The 24,738-nt window shown below is 37.0% G+C and overlaps 1 protein-coding gene across 41 annotated transcripts in view; it reads right to left on the bottom strand.

Moving 5' to 3' along the window:
- Cadps (calcium-dependent secretion activator 1) overlaps positions 1–24,738 on the bottom strand; it is a 760,773-nt gene that overhangs the window by 705,806 nt on the left and 30,229 nt on the right. For 7 of the 41 annotated variants that reach the window (XM_067093737.1, XM_067093733.1, XM_067093732.1 and 4 more), the window contains exon 1: positions 9,874–10,292. The exons of 1 other annotated variant lie outside the window; for it this stretch is intronic. The gene's annotated coding sequence lies outside the window, so the exon portion shown is untranslated. Of the gene's footprint in view, positions 1–9,873; positions 10,302–24,738 lie in introns of those variants that run through there. 33 more of the 41 variants (XM_067093735.1, XM_067093738.1, XM_067093744.1 and 30 more) reach the window with 16 other exon arrangements.

Here is a 24,738-nt window from a genome sequence, read left to right as displayed (position 1 = left end):
ACGATTACGATGGGCAAAACGCACTTATTGAAGGTCTATAAAGCCACCTCATCAAAACCCCAAAAACCACTAAATATGTATAATGCGTATACAATACATAAATACAATATATATATATATATATATATATATATATATATATATATATATATATATATATATATATATATATATATACACAAATACACACACCACTGTCACGTCACCTAGAAGTAAAAGGGCATAAGTCTCATAATCTAATCCCAAAAAGACTTGCTAAAAACAGATTACCTACTGCCTAATTATCCTTCAGAGGGGAAAATGTCGGGGCACACACAAACATATATATGTATATTTATACATTTACTTTTATATCATAGATATACATACATTTATATACATATATACATATATATACATTTATATACATATATATATATACATTTATATACATCTATATATATATATATATAATGTATGTATATTTACTCTAAACATCATACACCCATGGAGTCCTGCATGAAAGCAGAATCACCGTTCAAAATCCGCAACATACGCGTAAGCATAAATTCGATGATCATATCAAATTCAAGCTCTCTTTCATGCTTAAACTATTCTGCGGGAAATATTTTCCCGGGGCTCAAATACATTTACAAACAGATAATAAACAAAAGGCAAGAATTACTGGTCCAATCTCCCGCCCGATAAAAATTCAGTAGCTCTAATCCTAACAACTGTAGCCACAATCATTTTAGGAAAATTTCCCGATATTTCCAGCTGTAAATAATGCCTTGGAGCTTTCGTCAGAAACGTTTTCCAATATTCTATCTTTAAAAAGTTGCAAGCAATGGAAGACCGCAGAGTGCAATCCAATTACAGGAGGGATATTAGCTATCACATGTCAGAGTTCGATCGATTTTGTATTCCTTTGAAAAAGCACTTTAACCCAACCGAACATTTCGCAATTCTTCTCGTCTCTTCTGTCCTGGGGAAGGCGCCAGATTACGTATTTTTAGTCATCATATTTCACAATGAATAATGAAGCCGACGGCATAATCCAATGTAGTAGAAAGATAGGGAGGGAAGAAATTGCTTTTTTAGTTTTCTGTAAAATGAAACTATTGTGCTGGCTTTGTCTGTCCGTCCGCACTCTATTCTATCCGCACCTTTCCCGTCCGCCCTCAGATCTTAAAAACTACTGAGGCTAGAGGGCTGCAAATTAGTATGGTGATTATCCACCCTCCGATCATCAAACGTACCAATTTGCAGCCCTCTAGCCTCAGTACTTTTTATTTCATTTAAGGTTAAAGTTAGCCATAATCGTGCGTCTGGCAACGATATGGGATAGGCCACCACCTGGCCGTGGTTAAAGTTTCATGGGTCGCGGCTCATACAGCATTATACCGAGACCACCGAAAGATAGCTCTATTTTCGGTGGCCTTGATTATACGCTGTAGCAGCTGTAAAGAAAACTCGATTGCACCGAATAAAATTCGGCGCATTTTTTACTTGTTTTGTTTCGTCCTAAGAAACACCTGCTCTGACTATACAATCTACCATGGTAGTAATAACTCTTACATAGTAAAGCAGTCATATCTACAACGACCTTGAATTCATTATTACCATCTCCCTTTAATACATACCGCTGATATTTTGTAACGCCTGCCACTCAGTGCTTTAATATCTCTGTTCTTCACTTCAGTTTATGAAACTTATTACCCTATTTTATATTACAATAATCATGTGATTATTCAGTGTAAAATGCGACTACACTGTTTCTTAAGGATCAGTTTAAACCATGGTATTATGCGCAACAATATGTAAACTGATGGTAATTTTTTTAAATACTGCATATACAAATGTCTAAACAACAAAAAGCATATCCGACACCTGCTAATCCAAGGTTTCAGGAACACAGTTCAGAAGCTCGACTATTGGCAGAACATATAAAAAAAACAGTGCCTTGTATCATGCAAATTATCTTTTAACAGTCTTGAGTTGTTTCTGGATATCAGATATCCAGCAACCACACCCTAAATTGACATCTATTGTGACCAGGACCTATTGCACGGCTTCCCCAAGAATAGTAATAGAGGAAATCCACAGAAAACTTTCTAAAAAATTTTCCCAAAAACTTTCAAAAAAAAATTCCCAAAAAGTTTATTAAAGCCGTTCTCAGAGATAATGGGGGAACTTTTACCTACTATCCACAAGGAATTGCCAACAGAAGTTTTTTGCAATGGAGCGAGGTCATGTTCAGTTAATTGTACAGCTGAGAGGAAAAATACTGGCAATAAAAACCCTTGTTAACTATCCTCCAGTAGACCCTATTGCAAAAGTAGCTACTCTTTCGAGGCCTAAGTACTGTATCACTCAGCCCTATGTTTGAATCTAACTTGCTAGAGCATAAACAACTTTCATTTGATATGACAAAATACGTTTGAAGTAATGAACAAACAAAACCGAAGTTCTGGGTGATCTATTATTTTGAAACGAATGCGTGATTTCAAAAATGCCTAATTTGCTGGAGATACATGGAAGAATACGCCATCAAATATTCTAAACAGTAGTATTAATAGCACGACTTGGTTTGATTAGGCACAGAACATTCTTATCAATCAGTCAAAAAAAAAAAAAAAAAAAAAAAAAAAAAAAAAAAAGGAACCTATATTGGAGCATACCTTCATTACAATACACCCTTGCAGAACTTGCAAGTACCTACAGCAGACTCTTGAAGACTTTTAGCCTAATTTCAATTAGGGGAACTCTACAATTCAAAAAAAACTAAATAACAATATGCAAACACAAAATACAAAAAAAAAAAAAATCTACAAAGCAGCCAACATGAAATCGACAATTTCTGGTGTTCCTGGGACTCTGCCACTTACTAACACCCAGTAACAAAATGTAACGCTCTTTATCTGGAATGACATACATTTTGTAGTAAAATGTGCCTGGTAATACTCTACTTGCTGGGCTGCTGTGATGGAACAAACTTCATTATCTTACCTTTCACATTTTTCTGAAATTACGGTACTCCCGATGTGGAATGCAACAGTGATCTAAAACGATTTTCCAAGCTTTTATTGAAGCATGTAGGCTATTCACCTTGGATAAATACTTTTCATTTTTGTTTATTGCAGAACGTCATACTATAAAGATATTGCTGCCTCTTGACTGATGGAATACCATGCAAATGCAACTACTCCTACTTGTTAAGTTAAAACTACCATAAAAAGATCAAGTTTCTTTGCAGTCTGGCCGACAGTGGTGATAAACTTGTGGTATTTTTTTATTCGAAGAATGCCTTGCCTCATGAAAGTGGTGAATATTTTTCATGGTCCTCTGACTACTCACGATCTTCAGAATGCCAATGCTAAGTTTCTGATTATTTCTACAGATCTGTATAAAACCCTTAGTCACAAATATGTCCAGAATCCTAAAATTTCCTCTGATCTTAAGAAAACTCCTGATCAACAACAACACTGATCATTGCAAATGAACTGCATCATCTTCTTTTGTTCTGAAGAAAACCGTTATCACAAAGGTTAACTTGCAGTATACAACTGACAATTTCTGCTAATCTGAAGAAATCACTAAATTCATAAAGGGGTTGACTGCCTATTGTAGATTCCCCACAATATCTTCTGACAGAAAAAAAATCTTAATTCAGAATCGGAACCCGATACCAGAGACTGACTTACAGAAATTTATGCAAATCTAACGGTTCTCATGATGCAGAGGTAGTATGATTTCAATCAGCAGTTCTCATGATACATGGACAGCTATGATTTCGACCAGCGATTTTCATGACATGGGCAGCAATGATACTGGCACAGCTACGGCTTTCATCAGTGGCTCTTATGATGCACAGGCAGAGTGACTTTGACCAGCAGCTCTCCTGATATGGGAGCAGCTATGATTTCGGCTTTCACAATGCAGGAGCAGGTATATTTAGACCAGTGGCTCTCTTGAAGCTGGGAGGCGCCGATTTCGACCTGTGGCTCCCATTGTACAGGCTCCCATTGGCTCCATTATGCAGGGGCAACTATGATTTCGACCAGTGGTTCTCACGATGCTGGGGCAGTTATGACTTAAAGCAACGGCTCTCATGAAGCAGGGGTGGCCCAGGTTTCAACCAAAGGTTCTCATGATGCTGGAACAGTTAAGACTTTGACGACCAGCTCCCAATGTACATGGGGAAACTGATTGCGACCAGCAGTCCTTCTGATACAGAAGCAGTTATGATTTCCATCTGCAGTTTTCACAAAGAATGGGCAGCTGTGATTGCAACCAGTGGCTCTCATGATGCTGGAATACACATGATTTCGACCAGTAGTTCCCATTATGCAGGAGCAACAATTATTTCAAACTGCTGTTCTCATGATCTAGAAGCATCATATCTGCTGATCAAAATTAATTTCTCAATTCATAAAGAAAGTTTTCCTTATGATGGATATCCAAGATTATCAGACATTCTGAAAGAAAAAATACATTCAATCCTAAAGATGTTTGATGTGCAGACAGTTCAGCTGGCAAGCCAGACTCACTGGGTCCACACTCAGTACCTTATTCTCTAAGGCACTTTAACATCACAAGTGCAAGGGCTTATATTATCATATATACCAATCAAAATCTTTAGGTCTACAGTAACTTAATTTACAGGCACTGATTCCTCCGTCAGACTTCTGACAATTTCAGCAGATCTGAAGAAACTCCTTTCTTCATGAGTCAATACCTGAAACAGACCAGACAGGATTTATGTTGCTTTAAAGAAGTCGCCTAATCCATGCAGAGGTAAAAGGAATGCTGAGAAATTTTTAATTCATAAAAGACAGCGGTTTCTGTGGCTGAATTCGAAGAATTCCTCTTGGACTGATACTCGTACAACCACTTTGTAAAATACAAACGAGCAAGATTTCAACACAACTACTACTCATGTTCACAAGTAGGCTTCATTGTCAGGATGACGATAAAAGATGGATGGCAGGTTGTTTGTTAAAAGGCTCAAACAGCATACGAAATTTAATCAATTCAAAAAGAAAACAAGTAAAAAATGCGCCGAAGTTTCTTCAGCGCAATCAAGGCCACCGAAATTAGATCTATCTTTCGGTGGTCTCGGTATAATGTTGTATGAACCGCAACCCTTGAAACTTTAACCATGGCCCGGTGGTGGCCTATCCTATATCGCTGCCAGAAGCACGATTATGGCTTATTTTAACCTTAAGTAAAATAAAAGCTACAAAGGCTAGAGGGCTGCAATTTGGTATGTTGAATGATTGGAGGGTGGATGCTAAACATACCAATTTCCAGCCCTGTAGCCTCAGAAGTTTTTAAGATCTGGGGGCTGACAGAAAAAAGTGCGGACAGAATAAAGTAAGGATGGACAGACAAAGCCAGCAAAGTATTTTTTGCAGAAAACTAAAAAGTTACTGGGTTTTGAGTTCCACTTCAAGCTTGTGAGCGTTCCGAAAATAATCTGGAATGCTTCTTATCAGGAACAAAGTTTGATCTTTTCTGAGCTAGCCCAATACTTATTTCGTAAAAAACTGAGACTTTTGGGCAACCAAGAGCATCTTGGTTAATTTACCATTTGAAATAAAATACGAGTGCTAGTGTTTAATGCTCTTAGTGAAGTTTTTTTACAACATGTACACGAGGTCTTCTGTTAATAATCATCTTTTCATAACTAGGTCGCTTTCTCTCATTGGAACGTGGCTCATTGTTGCCTACCCATTCTTAAACCCATCAATGTCATACAATCAAGAGGGTACAAAAAGAGAGTATTAATATATATATAATCTATATGAATATATATATATATATATATATATATATATATATATATATATATATATATATATATATATATATATAAATATAAATAATTATATTATACTGTATATAATTATACATTAGATATATAGAATTCTAAGGTATTAAACAAAATGATGTCAAATAAGTGCACTGCTATGACTTTAATTCGAAGCCGTTGTTGGCCCTGTAACAATAATAGGCACAGGTTCGAATTCCAGTGGGAGCAGGTGCACTTATCATAAATTACTCCCTTTGTGTTCAAATTGTTCCGAAGGTACATGAATTCAATACCGACTTACTTTGTTCAAAATATTTATACACAATACCATATGTATATATATATATATACATACAAACATACATACATACATACATATATATATATATATTTATATATATATAAGATATTGCGTATAATGTACGATAGCTGCAAACAACCTTTAGTCATGCCTACAGTGCACCACGTGAGGTGCACTGACGGCAATAACCCTCCCCCCTTGCACGATATATCATACATTTCTTGAACTTCACTATGCATTTACTATTAAGATTAAAAAGGTGCCAGGACCTGTTGGTGTGTGTTAAACTATTGCAGAGAAAGTGGAAGGTAAAGAATCAATTATAACACCTACAAATGGAAATTTATTACTTACATTCATTTCTAAAGCAAACAGTATTTGAAAATAACCCAGCATCAAAGATAACTCAAGATTTAAGTTGAACAACTTTACTTCAAAGATAACTCAGGATTTAAGTTAAATAACTTTATTTGGAAATAAGTCAGTAAGATAAAGTCCTTATGTAGTGTTGTGTAGTATGAGACGAACTGAATGGTTAATAAATGTGGGGGATGACAGTTGTGGTAAGAGGGTTAGTGTAGGGGAAAGGATGGATCAGGACGTTGTGAGATGGTTCGGTCATGTGGAAAGATTGGTAGATGATAAGTGGGTGAATAAGAGTATACAATTCAAAGTGTTGGGGGGGGGGGGTTGTGGAGAGGAAGGCCTAGAAAGGGAAGAATAAATGGTATAAAAGGGGAATTTGAAAGGAAGGATCTCAACTTCCATGACATAACAGAGTATAAGCATTTCATAGGAAATGCTAACTTCCATCAACATTGTCACGTTGATAAAAATTTTTATCGCCTGGCAATTAAAATCGTCGTAAACGCACTTAACTCCAAAGGGAAAACTAAAATAGCACACTCTAAACCATCAGCAAATTTCTTAATTGTCTAATTGCTAAATGACTTTCACTCATCTTACTGTAAAAACGGTGCACGCTTACAAGCCCCATTCATGGATCTTACTATATATACACTAGTAATTGTAGCAGGCACGCACTTCACTGGAAGTCCAGAGACTGGAAGTCCAGAGACTGGGTCAGAGCCGCTTTAGGTTCATCCACCTGTAAATGAGTGACTGCCTGTGACAGTGACCAATAAAAGCGAAAATATTATGCGAGAGGGCTAGTTACCCAGTTCCAGCATAGCAGGGTTGACGGCGCAATGGTCAGTCGCTCGACTTGTATTTACAATCGCACTTTAATTATCGGTCCCCATAATATATGCATAGGTTCGCCCACATGACAGTAAGTGCTTTAGTTCTTTATGCAATCTTTTGGGACACAGTATAACATCCAATTCAGACCACGTTAGTATAACAACACTGGTTAAGACCATATCTTACGGAAATGAGGAAGATGGAAGCTTTTGCCAAATACTGATTTCCAAAGGATAATACTCTTAGTAATAACCACTTTAAAACAAGAAATCCTACCAGTAACACAAGGAAACTACAGCTCCACAGCAACCTCTCTTTTTTTTTTTTTTTCAAAATGGTCATACACATCTGTGCGAGCCTTTACAGATGTAATACGGAGTGAAGTTAAGTATGAGAAAGTCTAACAACATAAAATTAAGGAATCAGTGCAGCACTACTACAGGCTTCGTCTGCACCAGTTACAAGATGCAGAGTACCCATCAATGCAATCATACGAACTTTTTTTTTTTAAAATGAGACCAACTCTCTGGACAGTGAGATAAAACCGAGCCTCTTTACTGTTAGCCACCGCCTTCAATCATGTACGGAGAAAAAACAAGGACCTTAAAGAAATTCAAGATGAAAGAGCTGCAGGGTACAAGGTAAAAGAAACCATAGGGGATAACAAAGCATTCCATCCCAACTGTGATGTAAATGAGGTAAAAAAATCAGTTGGATAAAAAGAATGGAAATGGGATCAACGAAAAATAGTTCGACTGACAGGTTCTTATGTCAAAGTGTTCATGATTTTCGGACTGAGCCGAGACTCCTCTGTGTGCTGTTCGGAACTCCAAGATATACCAATACTGAGAACATCATGAAATTCTTTGTGCTGGGGTCTTATAGCTGGGTAAGATCAAGGACACCGAAAAAAATTATAAGTCCAGCTCTTCAGAGCATATATACTGGCGAAATCTATAAAACAAATAAGAAAATTCACCTTCTAGAAAAAAGAACAATGCTTGTAATTTTACAATATATATCCTATAATAAGAAAGAACAATATCCCTGAACTAAAACTGAATTAAAGCGGATGAAATCCTTACAAAAGGAAAATTGTGGCTATATTTGAAAAATATGTGAAAAAGAGTGAAGCAAAAACCCAAGGTCGCCGGTAAACTCTATCAGCGAGGTGGACTCAGCATCTAAACAAGTCAAGACTGTATGAGTTATTTATGTACAATGTATACGACATAACAAGTATACATATATATATTTATTTGTATGTATGTGTATATACACATACATACAAATATATAAATATATATATATAATATATATATATATATAATTACCGCATTAATTATCATTCAAATTAACTAAATTGTCAAAATAAAGATAATAAAAAGTTCCCGAGCTCTTTAGAAATTTCGATCCGTGCGCCGAGTTGAAACCGGTTGCGGCAGAATCAATCTTAGAGAACTTTTGCCCCCGACTAATCTTTAATTCAACTAAGTCTCCTGCTTCGTTTGTGGGGACGATACAATGAATCAGAAGTCGATACTTTTATTTCACCCTCCTCTGCGGCTCTAATAGGCTTTGAGGATCACACCCATGATATATTTTATACGTCGACTTCCCTCTCTCCATCACAGTTTTCCATTTTATTTATTTCTGTAACGTGAAGAAGTGGCAGAGGGCGGGGTTTGTTAAAAAAAAATAAATAAATCTATTCTCTCAAAGCTCAAACCTACCATCCACAAAAGAATTTCTCAACATCAGAATTATACATTAAACAAATACTTTCTTTCATCAAAATACGAGCAATAGACACTTTCTTTTGAAGAAAATCAACGGAAAAACCAGGGGTCTTCTCCAACTCATCAAACGGAATTTGTAAGTTCTATTTTGTTAAAATAAATCTTAACAAGTAATAAATAACCACATGACAGAACCTAACACTTTTAGTGTTCGATATCCTGATGAATGTACTATTTCACGGCCGGCGAACGTAGCCAGCCTTACACAAGAGCTCCCATTTCGATTACATCACTCGGAAAAGGAGACCCCATCGAAAGTCACAGTTTATCCAACAACCAGTGCTAAGCATGCCATCATCCCAAGATGTAAACAACCGGGGATCGGGGACAGACGACGACGAGTGGAGAAATGAGCTCAAACTAAGTATCCACAATGCGCAGCAATCATATTATCAGGGGAAGTAGTGCTGATAGATGCGTGTAAGTTTCAGGGCTACAAAAAACAAGCGCGCACACACACACTCACACTCACACTCACACTCACACACACACACACCGCTCTGCCAGCACATACACTCAATACTCTTGCTAACTCTGCAAATAAACTGTGTACAATTCCTGCTAGCCTACTAGAAGAAGGTTACATAAGCTTTAATTCACACCCGTAGCAGTAATTACGGCAATGTTTGCAGTGCTTAAGCAATGACTCGTCAAACCACGGCCCGTTTCGTCCGAAAATGTGCCATTCTGCTAATCCAATGGTTTTCCATGAAAGAGGGGGAAATGCTGGAACGAGACAGAGGTATCGAAAGTGCAGGGAAGGGTCAAAATCTTACCTGGTTATTAACTCCGGGAGAGCTAATGTGCAGTTCTCACTAGAAGAGGAGATCCTTCCTTTTTACACATTCACTTTCCACACGACAAAAGGACTTAAGTTTCACCGTCCAGAGGCTAAAAGAGAGACAGTATACATCCGAAAGAGCAGTTTTGCAGCAGCCGGTACCGCCGACACCTACCCCACACTCTCACACTGAAGTAATGCACAGATATTCCTCACTCGCACCACAATATGGCGGGACCTCCCGGGCCACGATCGATTCAGTGCCGCTTCGGCGACCGTTTTCTTTGAAGCTTCTCGCTTTCTGTCATGTTTTTCGACTTTATTTCGCCCTGCAGTTCCAAAATACCCATTTCCACGTGACGAGAGGGTGGAAACATTCCATATTGACGTGACTAGTCCCCAGCTTCAATCGTAAATCGTCTCGATCCAGGCGAACTATTGGATATTAATTCGTCGTTGGCACCTCAGCTGCAGATTTCGTTATGTTCTCCTTTTCAGATTAAACTTGGCACTTAAGCATATAACGCACACCACTCATTTCAGTCACGTGATATCAATTATGACGATTGAATTGGGCACTAACTCGATTAGGGCCCAACAGGAGAAAACAAAACTCATTTTGGTCAGCCTTCTGCTTTTGCCTGGCACTGTGGCCCGGGAGCCACTTTCACTGCCGTTGAAATTATTTTTGTCTTCTTATTGAACACTGAATCACATATTTCTTTCACCTTCCATTTCACAAGAGGTAATTGTACAGAAGTAAATGACGAATGCCACGCACCATCTACCGAAATTCCAGCCATGGTGAAGATTATAATTTTTTCCTTGTCTTGTCCGCACTAACTTTTTCCCCTCTGTTTCTACAAGGGTCAGTCTCCACAAAAATATTAGCACAGTGGATTGTACGGTTCGCTGACTATCCCTCTCCACAGGAAACCTTCGGAATTCTCTTCCTTCTTTAGTGTTCCCTATCACGTATAGCATCCCAGGTCTATTACTTCCTCCGGGGTTAGATAAACTTTTTCCCCCTATCTCGTTTCCTTCGGATATGGGCTAGATAAGAATTCTTGGTCTGCCCCTCCCACCGGCCTCTCCTTACAAAAAAAGAATGACAATAACTCACCAAATTACCAGGATTAGCAGCACAGGTAGCAGTACTGTAATCCCAATCTAACAGCAAATGTAAAAAGGCATAAATTTATGAACTCTTCATTTTTTATATCAGTCTCAGTACACACGTACCTATTGGCAAGTCCAAACTATGGAAAACTAGATTACGATCCCGAAAAAATATTTTCATGCATTTTTATATTTTCACTTCTCAACAAACAGATATTTGCAAGTTTCTAAAAGAGCCAGAGAAGCGGCCAATTCGGCATTTCTGCCCATTAAATAAAAGCCAGGTATGTAATATTAAAAAAAAAAGTTATATTAGTGAGATTATACTGCCACATTTATGCGTATGTTCATTCATATATATATATATATATATATATATATATATATATATATATATATATATATATATATATATATATATATATATATATATATATATATATATATATATATATATATAAACTAGTGAGAGATGCCCCAAGTAAAAGCATTTCAAACTGAAATACAGAAGGAAAAGAAAGCATTTCTTCAAGCATGATATCCATATCAAAATTTCATTATCGAAGGCTACAACGTAGTCATGCATTCAAATAAATATGAATAAACACAATCAAATTCATCGCCCTGATGAAATAAAAAAAAAACGTATCAGTCATAAGATATACAGAACCATTATTTTTAACTAAAACTGGTAATAAAACCTTGATATTATTAGCTCTGTAAATCATTTAACCTTAAAATTATTGCCTATACAGCATTAATATGATTAGTGCCAAAGGCAAGGCCGAATAATAATGATCCACGTAAATAACAAAATAATGAGAAAAGGTGCCATATTTTCCATGGCACAGACTAAAATTTGCAGGGGTTTCCATGTCCCAAAACATTTAACATTTGGCCCCTATTTAACAAATTTAGCACGCGCAAGAGCGGTGGCTATCGACGTCGAAAATACATACAAAAACTGAAGATAATAAACTATAAGAGTACTACTACATTTAGTCTAAAAAGTTACTTCAAAACAAAAATATAATTCTAACCAAATATTTTAATAAGAATAGCTGAACATTATAATATGCATACATTTTATGCATGCATATAAATATGAATTAATGAATGGCTCCAACAAACATCAGTAACCATAGTGAGTGCGCAACTCGACAGCCTCGGCAAGATCGGATTTACGTTATCGTCCCTCTTCTAACCCTTCTGACATAACAGAAGGCCTTCGGCGAGCATTCTTGGGCGAGATAACTGGAGACCGGTAGTTGCCATGCATGCTATCCAGTCCCCTTTAGGTGGATGTACCTCAGGAGCGAGGTAGCTGCAGCTTTTCCAGGGACAAGAATATAAAATTCTGGCCAAGGACCAAGCGCTGGGACCTATGAGGTCACTCGGCGCTGGAAAGGAAATTGAGAGTATAGGTAGGTTTTCAAGGTGTAACATGAGGAAAACCTCGCAGTTGCACTATGAAATAACTGTTAGGAAAGGGTGGAGAGTAAGATGTTAGAAAAAGAATATGAACGGAGATACAAGAAAAAGAATGAAAGGAGTTGCAGCTAGGGGCCAAAAGGACGCTGCAAAGAACCTCAAGTAATACCCACATTACACCGCGAGGTGTACTGACGGTACTAACCCCCTAAGGAGTTTTCCAGGGATAAATCTGAAATCTTCTTCAGAACGCCTTACACGTCCACAAGCGCGCATTCTTTTTCGGGGGAGGCACTTGACCTTTTGACAGACCAGTCTTTACGAGGCATTGAAGCTGCGGCCTACCAAGGTACACTGCACACTTTACCCATTGATTACTTGGAGGAAAATGCAATACAGGGTAACCTTTTCTGCCCCGTAGACCAAGTTTTGTAACCACTTCCCCATTCAAAATCCTAATGTCTAAGGATTTCCCTGTGGGAATTTCTGATATGCTTTTTGTATTACTGAATGGTTCCTACACTTCCTTCCACTTTTCTATTCATGTCCTTGGTCTCAAAAAACTTCCAAACCTTCTTTATCAAAAATAAAAAATTAGCAAAACTTTTTCTTCAGTTCAGACACCTTCCAAAACACGAGGATGTTTTAGTGTAAATAAAGACGCCCTAACATGACACCAGCAAATTGAGAAATCAACTTTATAAAGGTGCATAATAATATAACTACTAATAGGACATAGGTCAGAAAAGGAAATACGACACTCAAATAAAATACTATTCATATAACTTTTTTAATAAAAAAAAATTTAAAAGGAATACCATTACAACCATATAAACAAATTTCCCCACATTTATAAAAATGAAAACCATAAAACTAATTAGAATGTATAAAAAAACTATAAAAGCTTATCCAGCCGAGTAACCCAGACCTATACCGTTGCAAGACACACAAAACATCTCAGTAACGACTTCAATTAGACGAGTCAACACTGAAAAAACTTCCCTAAGACCACACAACACAACGGAAATACGATTAAACACTGCATAATGACATCATAACGATTCATAAGAGAATGGCGAACGAGCATTAGGCAATCCTGGAATGGGAACCGACTGACCTAATTCCCATGAGCCTGGTGCCTTTAAAACTTTGACTAATCGAGTTAGGCACAACTGAAACAGATGAAGCTGCGCGTCCTTTTCGGCCACGAACTGGGCTCATTCAGAACCGCTAATGAGGCACGTCCAGAAATGGTTTTATAAACTGAATTTGTTGCTCTGTTACGGTACTGCTGGTATCTCTCTCAAGTTCGTTCGTTCTTCGGGTCTTCTTGGGACCCCATGACACTCGCAACAGGCATCTAAGCTCTGTTGCAGGTTTTGGGACCCAATGCCACTCGCAACAAGCAGCTAAGATCTGTTGCGAGTTTTGGCACCCAATGCCACTCGCAACAAGCATCTATGATCTATTGAGAGTTTTGGGACCCAACGCCATTCTCAACAAGCATCTAAGATCTGTTGCAAGTTTTGGGACCCAACGCCATTCTCAACAAGCATCTAAGATCTGTTGCAAGTTTTGGGACCCAACGCCACTCGCAACAAGCATCCAAGATCTGTTGCGAGCTTTGGGACTCAACGCCACTCGCAACAAGCATCTAAGATCTGTTGCGAGCTTTGGAACTCAACGCCACTCGCAACAAGCATCTAAGACCTGTCCCAAGTTTCAGGATAGTTCGGCGCGTATATATTGTATATTAATCATACACAGCTCTTTCCTTTTATTGTGCCTCGACTTTCATTGCAAGCAATGCCCAAAACTGTCCAAACACCAAACCTAGCTCCATGTATTCACCCATTAAAAAAAAAAACAGTCAATGGAGTGGAATTTACCTCTACAGACAATAAAATTTCATCTTCTGGACAGAAGTCAACCAGACCTATTCAAGGTAGGAAAGGAGGAATTACCTTTCCACAAAGTCATCAAGCCCTTAACTTTGAAAGCATGGATGTCCAGCTGAAACTGAGTTTTACAAAAATATATAAAGAGGTTTGGTGCATTTACGGGAGACATAGAAGGCGGACCAAGGAGCTATACCTTATCTCGGTATAATGAAGCACGACATGCTTAGGTCGGAGTAGTTATCAAACGTAATTTAATAGGTTCTTACAGGGTGTACCGTCATCAAAAGCTTTAGTTTCCTAACTGGAAATTCTGACTTCAAAAATGTGCATGAAAAAATGACAAAAAGAACGACAAGAGCCTTTTTTTTCGACATTTCCTCTTCCAAGCAATATTAAACATTCACCGTAATACATTAACAAATCCGTGTTCTTCTACAGAACTGCTTCGTTGTTACTTTTAGAAAATAAATGGCTGAAGTTGATGATACGCTCTTTTTCACAAGCACTGTATTTAGCACTATATACTTTATGTGTTATGTGTCCGTGTGTGCCGTACCCACACACACATATATATTGTATGTGTATATATATATATATATATATATATATATATATATATATATATATATATATATATATATATATATATATATATATATATAAAATATACATCATATGGGTGTGCATAAGTGTGTGTGTGTGTATGTTTTCCCACCAAGACTGGTTGGCTACATTAAGTTTTAATCTTCCAGGTTTCAGGAAGGAACCTGAGGTCAGGAATAAGAGATAGGAGGGAGTCAATCCCACTGATCTACCAGAAGCTGAGGAAGACCTGAACATAATATTAAGTGGAACCCGTAATAAAGAAAATTAGATGGAAAACATCGGGCTAGATGGAATCGCTGCACGGATAATTTTAGCTGAAAACGAAATGGAATCTTGAATATCAACTTGACTGTTATACAGGGCACGTGGGAACCAAGTCTGATAACTGGGAACTGGAAGTCAAAGCAAAGACACCTAAAAAAAGGCGATTTGATTGCATGTGGTAACTACAGGAGCATTGCACATACCTCGGTCGTGATGGCAATATTCAATATACTCATCCTCTACTGGCTAGAGCAAAGAATTATGATAAAAAATTATGATGAAGAGACGAATAAGCTGGTTTTTAGAAATGCGAAGAGCTGTACAGCCAAGAGATCTAAGAAAGGACAAACAATAATATTACTCTTCCATTAAACAACTGAATCTCCTCATACCCAATCTAAATTTTCCCCTTTTGCCCGGGGAACAAATTGAAGGCATTAAAAGAAAAAAGAAAAAAAAAAGTTTCAGAATAACCGACAACGCAATACAACAAAGTTATCGGAAGTTGCTTGAAAGTTGACTCAATTGAATCAAAATTTGGTACCATAATTAAAACTTCGTTTTGAGAAATCACCGTTCTCATCAAACACGCTTCGGACGATGATTTCTCACGCTAGTGGGTTCTCAACCTTGTGGAAAGGGGCAGTAAGGGATTGTTTATCAAATCTATGCTAGAACGGGGGTAAAAAGCCTTTATACACTTTCCGCATTACACTAAGAGATGACGTCTTAACAACTCTCTTTTAGTCATATACATACCTTATATAAGAACAAAATGCGTAAATAAATTCAAATAAAGAATATGCTTAAAAGTTTGTCCACCAACGAAATTCGTCAAAAGATAGAAAATGTTACAATATGGTACCAAGTTACATCCAAATTGAAGTCAAGATTTTTAACCAGCAGAAAAACTTACCACATATACAAAACGAATTTCAACCGAAAACACAGGCCTACAGGCATAAAGCAAAATATATTTAAAAATTAACGATGGTACACAGCTGAGATCTGTGTGAGACTTCAGGTGTCTATACAAAGAGTGAAATAGAAAAAAAAAACACACACACACACACACACAATCCAAAATACAAACACGCTTACAAACGTGCTGTATATAAAAGGAAAGTACTAGGCATGTTTAAAGATTTATTCAACTTATAATGAAACTTAAAAACGTGCGGGGTAAATCTGGTTTTAAATATGACGTACCCGCTTGTATTTACGTAAATATGCAAATTATGTTCGTTTTGTTTGTTACTTTTCAATAGCATGAGCTGATTTTGCTTTCCTCTTTAATTGGCATTTTCTAATATGAAACTAACGGACAAGAATTTCTATGGAAAAGACCAACAGTAATTTCTATGAAAGTGACCAACAGTAATTTCTATGAAAGTGGCCGTCGGTCACTCTGAACGTATTTGACCTGATGCTCTTACTTCCGTATAAAGCTTACAATACCTATTGTTGTATTTATTAACTTCCCCCCCCCAAAACCCCTTTTAAGCATTCTTTCCAACCGACTCTTTTGACTGCGTCTTGGTAGTTAATTGCAACAGTAAATCGCCTTGAGATGGTCCTTTGAAGGACGAAACTCTTAGGAACAATTTCTTTCTTTTATTCTGTATTTTCTTATCACTTTCTTGCTGAGAGATGGGCTACACTAAAATACTAAAATTGTACTACTTCGTTCTTCGTTCAAAAGAGGTGTACACATATACACACACACACACACACACACACACATACACACACATATATATAATATATATATATATATATATATATATATAAACATACATATATGTGTATATATATATAAATTATATATATAAATTATGTATATATATATAATTTATACATACACACATATATATATTATATATATTATATAATTTATATATATATATATATATATTTATACATACACACATATATATATATACATTATATATACATATATACTATATATATATACATCCGGTAAGATGTTTCATCTAAAGGGCGTAGGGGTTGCTCCAATGAAAACCAAAGAATAGTCACTGCCATAATATTTTTTTATCCTTTCACTGCTGAACCGTAGATGAACACTCTCCACACTGCCTGTCTGTCAATTCTGCCATATGTTTTTCTAAGACCATATATACTATTCACAGCTTTTTCTCTTAATATTTATACTTCTCACGTAAATGTTTCATAACAAAAACTTGATCTACAAGAACAATCTTTCATGTCTACACCATCCGTGCCACAACAGTTCAATTACAATCCCATCAACTCAAGGGGTGTTTCCATTCTCCAACCCCATGTCCCCCGGCACCCATTTCTCTCTTTCTATATATATATATATATATATATATATATATATATATATATATATATATATATATATATATATATATATATATAAAGAAATGTATATAAATATTAATTTTGGAACATTTATATAAATCTTGTTGTAACATATTATATACACGCACATACACACATATATGTGTGTGTATGTATTAAATTCATTAATATATGGAATATTCAATATATATATATTGTATATATATCATATATAAATTTATTTTATACATGTGTGTATGCGTGTATATAATCTAAGCATGTTACAACAACATCTTTCAATGCACCCAAGTTCCAAAATTAATTCATTAACAATACTACAATTCCTAATTTTCTAATTTCTCTTTGGAAATCTTACGTCCTCCATTCAGCAACCTTGTTTCCCTCTACTACTAAGCTTTGGATTGGTCTCCCTGCATCTACTGTACAAAGAACATAACAAACCTTGCAAGATACTACTTCTTTTGAGAACGTAAATGAACTGATTTCTTTGACGTTCCTTCAATTTCAACGTTAATTAACTTTATATGTCTAAAGTCTTGCTGGTCTTATGTTTGAAAATACAGCAAAATACATTTTAGTGGGTTAGTATACCATCAAAAACTCAGAACTCTCTCACAAACCTCCATAACAGAAATATTTCCATTGTCAATAAACATTTTGTAAAACGATCTGTTGAAGGAAGGAATATAGAGTTTAGGCCAAAGGCCAAGCACTGGGACCTATGAGGTTATTCAGCGCTGGAAAGGAAACTGAAAGGAGGTAAGTTTGAAAGTTGTAACAGGAGGAAAACCTCGCAGTTGTACTATGAAATATTTGTTAGGAGAAGGTGGATAGCAAAATGGAAGAAAGATAATATGAATGGAGGTATAGTAAAAGGAATGAAAGGGGTTGTAGGTAGGGGCAGAAGGGACGCTGCAAAAAACCTTTAGTAATGAATACAGTGCAGCCCATGAGGTGCACCAATGACACTATCCCCCCTATGGAGAACGACCTGTTAAAATCCACACAAAAATAATCTCTTTCTCGCGCTATTTCACAGACAAAAACCACAGCCTCTCTATACGGCCAATATTTAGCTCTTGCACAGACGTTACCAGTTAAATGAATAATTCAAAGCCTCCTTAGAAATTCCACCCTACTTAGGTACAAGGCGCCCCGCGCTACGAGTTTTACAAATTGCCTTGAATCTCGAGAAACCTCGGTTTAAAATATGGCTAATTTGCATACGTTTTAATCTAGTCGAGAGTCAACCGTTAAGAACCCACACGGAGTTAAAGAAGTTTACTCGGACTGCGCTTCTCGCAGAAAGGAAAAGGAGAAATTAAGAAGAATAATGATGTGTTAATCACGCAAATGAATCACGCATAATATATACATATATATATATATATATATATATATGTATATATGTGTGTATGTGTATATGTGTGTGTATGTGTGTGTATATATATATGTGTGAATGTGTTCCTGTGTGTAATATATATATAGATATCCATAGTATATATAGTGACAATATAAAATGAATTTATACTCTAGTCAAATATTGGGTGGGTAATCAGGTTACATACTTGCATCTACTGTATTACTTTAATCAACGTTGATAATAAATTCTCTGAAATAGTAATGGTCTTTCTTCCGAGGTTTTCCATCCTTTCCTAATAAAATTCACTCACAAAAACCATCGTGTGTTAATCCTTTCCAGTTACAAATTTCCGTTCAAACGAGAACCAAAAGTGAGCGCGAGGTTTGTCTAAAAAAGAAGAAGAAAAAAACTGCCGTCAGTTACTGAACTGGACAGTTTACCTTTAATGTGACGTAGCAGATGGTAGGAGTAGTTCTGATTCTGACAGTTTCAAGGTGGTAAGTTTCTTAATGAAGTCTGAGAAGAACTTCCTCTAAGCCTAAAACTTTTCCAGCTTCTCTCTCATACTCTTTCAACTCGGGCAGAACCCAATACAATTAACTTATCCGTAAACTCCTAATAACCAAAATTCTGTTTTTTACAGTGAATCAGCAGTTGCAGGTTGACTTTGAAAGAACTAGCCCCATCATATTACGTTCACTTTCCTGACTATTTCCCAAGGTGGGAATTCAGGCAATACTTCTTGAATCCAAACCCTAATGGTACTATGGGAGCAAAGTCTCTCAAAAATACTTCGCATTGTGTTCTTCCGATGAGATTAGCAAGTAAATGACTTCAAGCCCAGGCTTAAAAGTAAGAAAATTCAAGATAAATGAGGAAAAAACTGTAATCTGATGCCAAAGGAAGTGGTAGACCATCCTCATGAAGGAATGAGTGTGGTTCCCTTAGTAAGAGGGAAGAAGCTATTGCCAAACAGACCGATCTGGGAATTACTGCTTCCGATAAAGCAATTAAGTGTGACAAAGGGAATGCTGCGCGACTGTTATTTACTCAGCAGGCCAAAAATCACACCCAGATATGTTGAAATTACTGCGAATCCATAATATGGATGGTCAATCTTAGGACCTACGTGCGTTTAGGACCTGTGCACACGATCCCTGCATTACTGCATGAAAAAGTGTTCGCAAGCGGAAAGTTACAAAAATTAAGAAAACTGGAAAATCCCCTGTCAGTGTAAAAAAAAATGTTTGTACTTCCAAGTGAAGCACCACTCATTGTATGAATTGAACTGAATATAGAAATTAGGCCAAAGACCAAGCACTGGATCTATGGGGTCATTCAGCACTGAAACAGAAATTGAGAGAAAAGGGTTTGAATGGTGTAACAGGAGGAAAACCTCGCAGTTGCACTATGAATCAATTGTTAGGAGAGGGTGGGAAGTAAGATGGAAGAAAGAGAATATGAAAGTGGGTACAGTAAAACACGGACGAAAAGGGTTGCAGCTAGGGGCCCACGGCACACTGCAAAGAACCTTAAGTAATGCCTACAGTGCACCCTCCGGAGACCACTCATTGTAGTCAGACAGGATAAACTAGAATAGCTGCCCTAACTGGTGAAAGCTGAAAGTCTGCAAGAAGAAAGACTATGCACTCTATGTCAACAAAGTTAATGTTTTAAATGTAATTCAACCAAGGACGATGGACATATACATGTTAACTAACATGGATAATGAAGGAATTTTAAGAGATCAATTAATTTGCGTTCTCAAAAGAAAACATTTAACGGTAACAAGAGCAGTACTTGTGCAACTTAAACTGTGCCTAACAGTAGAGCTCTGGGAAGACAGAAGTTCAGAAAACCGATCAGAAGGATGGAATATAATTTACCAATATATAAAGCAAGCCTTTAGAGGCTATGAGGGGAAAAGTATCAAGAACACAAGGGATGGACGAGGCGACTCTTTTTTAACATGAAATGCCCTCAATATAACACACCCTCAATATAACACAAACAAGACATATGTTTCTTAGGCATTCACAAACAGCATTTCTGATGGAGCACTGACGCAAAATTCCAATCAATGAATCAGCAACTGAAGGAACGAAGATCACAAGGGCACTCTTTTTCATATATTAAACTCAAAAGAGAAATGTAATCAACTAATACAATCGTCGGTTCATATTTATTTTTGCACGGGAGTGAGTCATTTGTAGCAACTTGAGCCTAATATGATTTCCTAGTGGCTGTTTTATTTTGTTTTTACAGATGTTCATAAGAGAAACGTAGAGCAATCAGAGTAACAAAATCTAAAATGATTTAAAACCTTGGACGTGAATAAAAAAAAAAAGTATATTTTCTTCATACACCACAAATTTCGTACCTCATCAATCTCCCTGTAACAGATAGCTCCTGTTAATTAAGCTGAATGCACTGAGTCAACCACTCTGCCAAAGGATCTGTGTTGTCGAAGGAAACATTAGAGTCGCCTTAACAATTTCCTCCGGAAAATTCTCTTATTGATTCTGCCTCTTAGGGGCTTCGTTTACTATGAAATGAATCTCATTCGGAAGGGGATTTCCTCGAGTGAGGGCTTAAGGACGGCAAACGCGGAAGGTAACCGGAGAACACGTTGTTAGCCAAATCGCGTCTCTTGGATGAGAAACACTCTTCTCTTTTAACAACATCCGATGTGACCTTCCACATTTGTAAAGGGCAGGTTTCTCTCTGTCCGCTTTTATCCCAGTTTTGCTTGGAGCAATAAATCTAATTTTATCTGGCGTCAAGTTGCCGCGAAAAAAAAAAACAAGCCCCGCAAGCAAACACGGGTTCATGTTTATGAGAGTGCATGTGTATGTCATTGGTGTGTGTTCATATTAGTGCTTGTGTTTTGAGTATAACATTCAACTAATATAAACATTTGTGTGTGAGAGTCAGTGCCATACATGGCATACACATGAACCTTATTGGTGCAAGGGGAGGGGTTAGCGATCTCACCCCATAAGTACTTGCGGAAAATCGGGAGGGGGGGGGGGTTAAAGCACCTGGCACTTAACCCTCTATAAGGAGAAAGGGGCATAATCTACATAACATTTTTTACTGCTAAACCAGCGAAAGATTTTTCTTAAGAAACATTTCTGCTACGGAGAGGAAAAAGCAGGCACGAATTTACGAGTTCGTTATTTCATCAGTGCTTGATTTTCTACCTCATGATAACTGGTTCAATTTATTTTCAATCTGTTTTGTGAAAATCCTCACATTTCCTTCTTGATACTGCTTATTCATTCACTGAGTTTTATTGTCACCTCGTCAGTAGTGTGAGTTTTCCATCCAACCACCTTACATAAACTTTGGTGACTTTTAAGAATCAAGACTCAATTTGTAACCACTTACAAAACAATTTGCATGGCTAAACAGATGTTTATTAAAAACTATATCTTTCTAAAATCTATTATCATTGCTAAGAATCAATTTTCACTGATGTTGAAAGGAATGTGATTCTATCAGTGAATGTGAAGGCAGATAATGAATCTATCAGTGAATGTGAAGGCAGATAATGAATCTATCAGTGAATGTGAAGGCAGATAATGAATCTACCAGTGAATGTGAAGGCAGATCATGAATCTATCAGTGAATGTGAAGGCAGATAATGAATCTATCAGTGAATGTGAAGGCAGATAATGAATCTATCAGTGAACCCTATCATTAAAGATAATGAATCTATCATGTTTAATGAATCTATCAAAATAATGAATCTATCAGTGAACCCCATGATTTCATTGGCCATTGCTCCCCTTTTTCCCAACCCTACCTACTGTAGGTGTCAACGCTATGGACACATGACAATACAGAGGGTCAACACCGTAAGAGAAATACTGAAACGGGACCTGTTCTGCTTCACAATATGATTAGGCATGGGCGTCCCTCAAGATGCTCATCGCAAGGTGGAATGCTGAATAATTCAGTAGCAATCGCAAACATAAACATAATACCGCTCAAAGCCACACCTCCAGGCATGCACAATGAAAAACAAAAATCCCTTCCATTATCAAAACACACTAGCCTTCTCAATTTTTCTGCCGTTAACTCAGCAATCATCTCCGAAGCTGGTAAAAATACACAGTGGATGACTGCACTCCGGACGTTAAGAGATATTAGGAGTCCTGGCTATCGAAATCGGAAGGATGAGCCAGTGTGATAGATCAGGGCAGCTGTTGTTTGAATAGTCTGTTAACAAATGTATCCGAGTATATACAAACCATGAACGGTGCATCGTGCTTCCATCATTTCCAATTCTTCTAGGTCTTGTTATTTTTATTACTGGATTATAGTGGTCTAAATTTTTCCGTCACTGACTATTCCTTCCATAGCAGGCCGTTTGAGGATTTAAACTTACAATCAACAGATTGAGATGTAAACATATAAATAATAAATTCTCAACAAAGCATGAAAAATTACAAACAGCACAAAAGTATTGGAAATTACTTTCCAACGAATTCAAATAAACGAAAAACTTTTTGCCGATAACCACAATGGCATATGGCAGATATTTCCCTTCATGTTATTGACATAAGGCTTACAAGAACAACTGACGTTGCAGTCCTGACCCCAGTTCAATTTAGATACCAAAGACCAACTTGAATGTCGCTAACTACCCTAATCACATCTCTCAAAGCTTTTCAAGACCTGAAGGACTGTTGGGAGGCACTGATCGAGGCATACAGTGCAATGACACAAATTCGCAAATCGTAGCAAAGTAGATACCTCCAATGGACAAAAGTACCCAATAAGAAAAAACGATATATCTAACGGACAAAAGTACCCATGGGAAAAAAATATATTCAATGAACAAACGTACCCAGTGGGTAAAAAGATATATCCAACGGACAAAAGTACCCAATGGGAAAAAATATAGATTCAATGGACACAACTAACCACTGGGAAAAATATATATATCTAATGGACACAATTACCCAGCGGGAAAAAAATATATTCAATGGACAAAGTTACATACTGGGAAAAAAGATATATCTAATGGACAAATGGACAAAAGTACCCAGTGGGAAAAAATACAAATACAATGGACAAAATTACCCACTGGGAAAACAGATATATCCAATACACATGAAGACAGTGGACGACAAAATGTACACAATAAACCCATTATACAAACTACCCAATATCCGGATATGACAAGCGTCCAATGGACAAAATGTATGTAGCCACTACAGCAAGTGGGTACGTTTTATCCATGAGAATTTAGCATAATACTTCTCCAGATCTGAGTAAATCCCCTAACGTACGTGAATCAGTGGATTCCGACTCGGAATCGAGTTTATCAGGATATGTGTTCGCTTCATAAAACTTGCTTCTTTCCCTTACACTGCTGAATAGATGTTGTGCTTGCAAATCGTGCTAGCAAGCACCTCTGCAGCTTAGAACACTCGAAGACCCATCTTTCAATTTCTAGTTCCAATTCACTGTTATCAGATCTATTCAAATCGCGCCTGTATTGGATTCAGTTATCTCAGATATATCTTTCCCAAAATACGTTTGAATTTACATTTTCATGTAAGTGATTTGCCAACCCTTCAAATCCCCCGCCTGGAAAAAATTATTAAAAATGCGAAAGCAAGAGACTAGTCATATTAAAAAACTAGTATGCTTTCCTTAATCAAGAAGAGATAAGATTCAATTCGAACTCTTTGATGTTCGCAGCTCATTAGGTGTCACGAAAACATCTAATAATGAGAGCGTTTTCATCACTGCTTTAATATCCTCATAATCACACCTCCACTTCGTCATTTTCAATTACTATTTTTTTTTTCAA

This window comes from Macrobrachium rosenbergii, chromosome 50, assembly GCF_040412425.1.
Source record: "Macrobrachium rosenbergii isolate ZJJX-2024 chromosome 50, ASM4041242v1, whole genome shotgun sequence".
In the NCBI taxonomy this organism is placed as follows: domain Eukaryota; kingdom Metazoa; phylum Arthropoda; class Malacostraca; order Decapoda; family Palaemonidae; genus Macrobrachium; species Macrobrachium rosenbergii.
The sequence above is the reverse complement of the archived record's forward strand: the minus strand, read 5'-3'. Positions and strand labels throughout refer to the sequence as shown.